The following is a 6,899-nucleotide window of genomic DNA, read 5'->3' on the forward strand; positions in this document are numbered from 1 at the left end:
AGTTGCCCAAACTACTCACAGTAGGTGGATATGAATCAGAGATTGTAGAAGGTTCCAGATGAGTGCCTTCTGCATTTAGTTCACAAGAAGACTGCCAAGTCTCTCTTATACTCTTACCTTTACTCATGGAACTCTTTCCTGTGTGGACTACCACCATCAGGCAGACAGCTGGCAAAAACAGTCTTCACTTCTTTTATTGAGATTTTAGCAGATTCTTTTATACTAAACAGTGTCCTCTATGACATCCTGCTAATGACTCTACAGATATGTCAGTTAAACACATGAATTAATGCCCAACAAAGGGAGGGTAGAACCTGTAGAGACCATATCCAGAGATTAGGCAAGGGTCCCAGTTGGGGGATGGGGCCACCCACGAATCTCCAACCTGTCTAAAGGAAATACTGGGAAAAGTGTGGAGCAAAGACTGAAGGAAAGGCCACCGAGAGACTGCCCCATCTGGGGATCCATCCCATATACAGACACCAAACCCAGACACTATTGCAGATACCAAGAAGTGCTTGCTAAAAGGAGCCTGATGTAGCTGTCTCCTGAAAGACTCTTCCAGAACCTGACAAATACAGAAGCAGATGCTCACAGCCAACCATTGGACTGAGCATGGGGACCCCAATGGAAGAGTTAGGGAAAGGACTGAAGGAACTAAAGGGGTTTGTAACCCCATAAGAAGAACAACAATATCAACCAAATCTGATCCCCCGAGCTCCCAGTGACTAAACCACCAACCAAAGAGTACACATGGGGGACCCATAGCTCTAGCTGCATATGTAGCAGGGGATGGTTCTGTCAGACATCAATGGGAGGAGAGGCCCTTGGTCCTGTGAAGGCTGGATACCCCAGTGTAAGGGAATGCCAGGGCAGTGAGGTGGGAGTGGATGGGAGGGTGGGGGAGCATATTCATAGGAGGAGGGGGGGTATAGAATAAGGGTTTGCTGAGGGGAAAATGGAAAGAGCATAACATTTGACATGTAAATAAATAAAATATTCAATAAAAAAGAGTAAAAACAAAAAAAGAAGAAATAATTTTATATTTTGGTACATATAGAATGTTGCTTAAATCTTATATACAAAGTAAAGACTCAGAAGTCATTGTTAAAAGCAAAAACAGAACACTAGGTATAACTTTGTTATACTTTTTATCATGTTGCTTTTTGTTTGTTTTCTCATAAATTCATTAATACCATGGTGGGATGATTTATTTTTTTATAGCTTACATGACCATTTTCTGTACATATGCAGCACAATTGCTGAATTAAAACACATCAAATATGGTCAGACGTTAAGTCTTGCAATAATGTTCTGGGAAAAAAAACTATACAAAAGAAAAACTGAATTTTTATGAGACCATTACTCACACCGTATAAAAGGCAGGGAATTCCTAGCCTATAGCAACCGAAGAGGCAGTGCAATGAAGGAGGAGCTTTAGAAAACAGAACTCAGCAAGTGAGTGTGTGTGGTAGTGAAGGAGGAAGGATGAATGAAGGTGTTAACTTTCTAGATCTTCGCCACTTGGCAATTCTTTACAGTTAAAATGACTTTACTGACTCCATGGGATGATGAAAAGATTCCCATAAAGCTCAGTGAGAAAATGACCCAGTTTCCAGTATTTGGGAATAACAGTGATTAAAATGTGTAATGAGAGCTATGATATTCCTCTCCGCTGGGTATTCCACACCCAAGAGATGCTCATAAAAGCAATGATGTAGTTATTAAGTCTGCACTTTGGCTAATGTCACAGCCACCTCGATGCTTTATTATAAATACAGTCTGCCGTTGCTACATCGTTCGCTTTGTCATCTAATATAACAGCAAGCAGGGAAACTGTAACTGTTTATGAGTATGGGCCTGCCAGTAGCACACTGTCCTACCAGATATAGCTAAAGTTCTTTCTCTGTAAGTCTATATCACCAGCAGAATGTAATTTGTTAAATGTTGGGAAGACCATCTGCAAGCACAACATGGCATCAGTAATAGGTTTGGTGCTCTCCCATGGGATGGATCTAAACTTAGGTTGGTCACTGGATGGCCTTTCCCTCAACCTCTGTTCCATTTTTTTCCCTACTTTTCTTTTAGACAGAAACAGTTCTGGGTCAAAATTTTTGAAGGTGGGCTGATGACCCCATCCCTCCACTGGGGTCCATGACTATCTACTAGAGGAGATCTCTTCAGGTTCTTCTATTTCCCCACTGTTGGGCATTTTGGCTGAGTCCTGGGAGCCTCTCACAGCCCAGGTCTCTGGGACTTTCTAGAGGTTCCCCCCCAAAGCTCCATATCTCCATATATTCCCCTGGCCCTCTAACCTTCCCTCCTGCCTCCCCCTATAACTCGTCCTGCCCCCCTCTCCTCCTTCCCCTCCCCTCTCCCAGACAGGTCCCTCACTTTCTCTGCCTTCCATGATTATTTTTCTCTCCCTTCTAAGTGCGATTGAAGCATCCTCACTTGGGCCTTCCTTCTTGTTTAACTTCTTATGGTCTGTGAGGTGTATCATGGGTAATCTGTACTTTTTGGCTAATATCCACTTATCAGTAAGTACATGACATGCATGTCCTTTTGGGTCTGGATTAGAATAGGAGGCTAGCATGGGTGTCGTCTGAGAGGCTCCACCAGCCTGAGTAGACTGAGACAGATGCAGATACTTACGGCCAACCATTGGACTAAGGTCAGGGACCCCTATAAAAGAGTTAGGGGAGGGATGAAGGAGCTGAAGGGAATGACAACTCCATAGGAAGACCAACAGTGTCAACTAACCCAGACCCCTGTGAGCTCTCAGAGACTAAGCCATCAACCAAAAAAGCATGCATGGGCTGGTCTGTGGCTCCTGCACATGTGTAGCAGAGGACTGTCTTTGTCTGGCCTCAGTGGGAGAGGATGCACCTAATCCTGTAGAGACTTGATGCCCCAGGGAACAGGGATGCCAGGAGTGAAGACTGGTGGGTGGGGTCAGGGGGAACACCCTCTCAGATGCATATGGGAGGAAGGGTGGGTGAATAACTCTGGGAAGGGGGGACAGGGAGTGGGGCAACATTTGGAATATAAATAAATAAAATAACTTTTTAAATGCTGGGAAAACCATAAATAGGAATGGTAACTGGTTATTATTTCTTTTAATTATGGAATTCAGATGAAACTAGTGGTCAGTGTACCTAATTTATGTATAGAAAAAGCCTGAAGAACACTATATCACTTGGCCTCAGTTATATCAATGGTAATCTAGGCAATACTTCTTTCATAATAACAAACCCTATGCTTGCAACCAGCAACTCCCTAGTTTTATAGTGCAGTAGTGGTGTGCAAGTTGTTCTACTTACGATATGTTAATTACTTGATGAAGGAGGCTTTCACTAAAATCATGCCAAATCACATCCAGCAGTATTTCCACACATCTTCCCGGAAGGCATGTGCATGCACTGAGAGGATGTGTGACTGACAGCTCTTAGAATTTATTCATGCCCTGTGATTCACTAGCCTGAATTTTCACTAAACATAAAGTTATTACGAATTCACAGTTGTTTTAATTGCTTCATGTCAGCAGCAACTTTCATTTCATGAGACTGTCAGTGCCCATCAGATAAACTATATATAGTGTTTGGGGTTTTCAGAACAAATAGAGAATGATCAAATGACTGGGAAGGTGCAAATAATACATGTTGTCACTTTGAATAGTGTATACAAGCTAAGTAGTTCTCTCAAAAGCAATAATCCAGGCTGGGAAGATGGCTCTATGGATAGACGGACCACGTCATGAGCATAGAAACCTAAATTAAGATCTCTAGAAGACACAGAAAAGTAGCACATATCTAAAAGCCCAATGCTGGTGATTCAGAAACAGATTGCTCCTTGTAGATCATTGGCCAACCACCATAGGCAGTCTCAAAAACTCAGGTGCCGCTTGGTTGAGGAATATATCCATTATTCACCTTTGGCCTGCTTACATACATACATACTTACATATATACATACATACATACATACATACATACATACATACATACATACATAAGCACACATACACCACACACACACACACACACACACACACATCATTAACAACAAGTTTTCTTTTGGCAAGATTCAGAATTCAGAAAACATGCAGATGACAAAGCTACATAACCCATTTTATAGCACATAAATTGATTATTTCTAAATTTCACCTCAAAGATATTCAAAGGATCTCACTGTAAAGAACCCTTGACTCAAGGTTAAACCACAAGTTCTTTCAGGCAGTTCTCAGTACATCTTATCTCTTCTAAGCCTGGATTAAATACCAAATGCAATCTTTCCTTAAAAGTAAGAGACACAAGAGTTGATGTTTTCGGCTTCCCTCCTCAGCATTAAACCTAAATTCCTAAACTGCCAATAAAACCAGGGAGGTCTTAATCAGATCCGTGGTCTGCTGCTCCATTGATTGCCTTAATCAGCAGCCTCAGGGGTTCAACAAAGGCGAGGTCCTGGCCACCCTATCACATTACATCGTCTAGATGATGTGTTGTATCCAACATTTGAATATTGGAAGTTTCCATGAGTCAAGAACTTACATGCAAGACTTAAACTTTGAAATAGTTTTACTAGCATCTACTTTTTATTTTAAACTTGAGATAAGAAGTATTATCATGAAAAGACCAAACACTGGTAATATTTTTTAGCTCAATTGAAAACCGCAACCTTTTCTGTGAGTTTGATTAGATAAGGTGCCAAAGAAATACACAGTTTTGTATTTATTTGATGATTTGTTTATAAGGATCTGGGCTGTCTTATTTATTGCCTGGAGCAATAATTCAAAATGTTCTAAAGCTATTTAAGGAAAGCAAATTTGTGCAAGTGTCAAAGGGTGGAAAAATGCTATTCCTTTTACAAAGAACTCACAATGTATGTATTTTGGTTCATAAGCATTTTATTGAAGATTTTTAAACCTAGGTTCATCAAGAATATTATTTTCTATGTTGTTGTTGTATTTTCACCTGGCTTGGTTATTATAATAATAGAATTGTTAAGAAAACTTGTATGTCAGCCTTGTTCAGAAGCCATGCTAATCTACCGCATCATTCCAATTTTAGTATGTATGCTGCTTATGCAAGCACATAATTAAGTTATTTCACATGGAGACATGACAAGAGGGGGTGAGCAAGCTGGGGGATTGTTACACCATTTGCTTCTCATTGTGAAAAGGTATGAAACAACACAGAGGGAAAAGGATGGGTGGTTCAAGTCCAATGCGGTTTGTGTGTTTTCTATAGCATGGAAAGTACTTTTATTTCTTATTTTTCTGTTGGCAGATTCTGCTTTTCAATTCTCTCATGATTCATTGTTACACAGAGCCAATAATCTCTGTTTTGTTTCCACTTTGACAATATTTATTTGGTTCTTGCTCAAAAATAAAAATTTAAAATCCTAAGCAATAATCTCAACATTTCAGCACCCTCTCCTATTTTGTTTCACCCAAACCATATGACTATCTTTGGTATTTTGTTTCTAAAACTCTTTCTGGGGGCTAGGTGTTTGTTGGAAAGTAATTCGGGTGAGGATTCGTCCTATTTTGTAAATGAAATATTTTAAAATAAAAAACAATCAATTTAATTCTTTTTAGTATGAAAACTTGGAAAGACTCTGATAACAACAATCACAGAGCCTGTATGGCTCTGAGCTAAGTTCTCTGAAAATATGTTATGACTGTTAGCTTGGTGGGATTATAGAACTCCTAATAGTGGGAGCAGGGACTGTCTCTGACTATTTTGCCCACCCTTAGGACCCTTTTCATCCTACTGGGCATGTGCCTAGTCTTATTGTAAGTTGTTATGACATGTTTGTTTGATATGCCTAGGAAGCCTGCTGTTTTCTGAAGGGAAAAGTAGGAGGAGTAGATTGAAGAAGGAGGTGGGAGGAGAGACTGGGAGGAGTAGAGAGACAGAAAATTGCAGTCAGGATGAAATGTGTGATATAATTTACTTTGATATGGTTTACTGGTTTCTTCTCTCTCTCTCTCTCAGCTGGATATGTTCCAGAAACTATACAAGAGGCATGAACTTCTGCAGAAAACTTCCTGAGAACCAAAACACCCATGAATATAGACAAAAGAAGAGAAGCAGATGCCAAGGACCTCAGTATTTAACAAAGGAAAAATTAACGACTGCAAAATGGAAACACACTTGTCTAGAAAGGCTTCCAATAAACCTGACAATAAGTGACAGGCTAGTTCAGTAAGTACCTAAAGAGTTATAGAGACTATCATAAGGAGTCCTCTTGCTTCCCGTTGTGAGGTCTATTGTGTCATGATTCTTTCTCATGGCTTCCAATGGCCAGGACCTGTTTGAGATCAGTTGCAACTTCTTATGACCAATAATATTAAGGCCTCAGTCCTTTTTGCGGCTTGACAATGTTCCATTGTAGACAAAAGTATTTACTCATTTATCAACTTATAGAAACTTACTTTTCCCATATTTCCCTATTGTGAATAATAATGCTATATTCATGAAAATATTTTTAGACATATGTTTTCATGTAAAAGCTGAATTACTGGGTCATATGACTTACTTTTGTGTTTAACCTTTTAAGGAATCGACAGATTATTTTTCAATATCTGTACCACTATGTTTTCCCATCCTAGTGTATGAGTGTTCAAAGGTCTCCACATCCTCAACAACACCTGTCATTATCTGAATCTTTTACTATCTCCATCCTAGTGGGTACAAGGTCATGTCATGTGAAAATGTGATTTGCAGTTGTCTAGTGGCTAATGTCATCCAGCATCCTTCATGTGTTTGTTGGCCACTTGAGCATCATCTCTAGGGAAATAACTATTCGATCACGAAGTCCATGTTGAAATCAGACTGTTTTTCATTGTGGAGGTGGAAGGTTTCCTCATTCATTCTGTGTAAAGTCAGTCATGA

At 39.9% G+C, this 6,899-nt stretch overlaps 1 non-coding gene across 1 annotated transcript; it reads right to left on the minus strand.

Annotated features, from left to right (window-relative positions):
• Positions 1–4,987: 4,987 nt before the first annotated feature.
• LOC114611687 lies at positions 4,988–5,093 on the minus strand. Its single transcript, XR_003709878.1, has one exon. It is a non-coding gene; the product is annotated as a U6 spliceosomal RNA (small nuclear RNA).
• Between the last annotated feature and the right edge of the window lie 1,806 nt (positions 5,094–6,899).

This window comes from Grammomys surdaster, unplaced genomic scaffold, assembly GCF_004785775.1.
Source record: "Grammomys surdaster isolate TR1022 unplaced genomic scaffold, NIH_TR_1.0 126118, whole genome shotgun sequence".
Taxonomy (NCBI): domain Eukaryota; kingdom Metazoa; phylum Chordata; class Mammalia; order Rodentia; family Muridae; genus Grammomys; species Grammomys surdaster.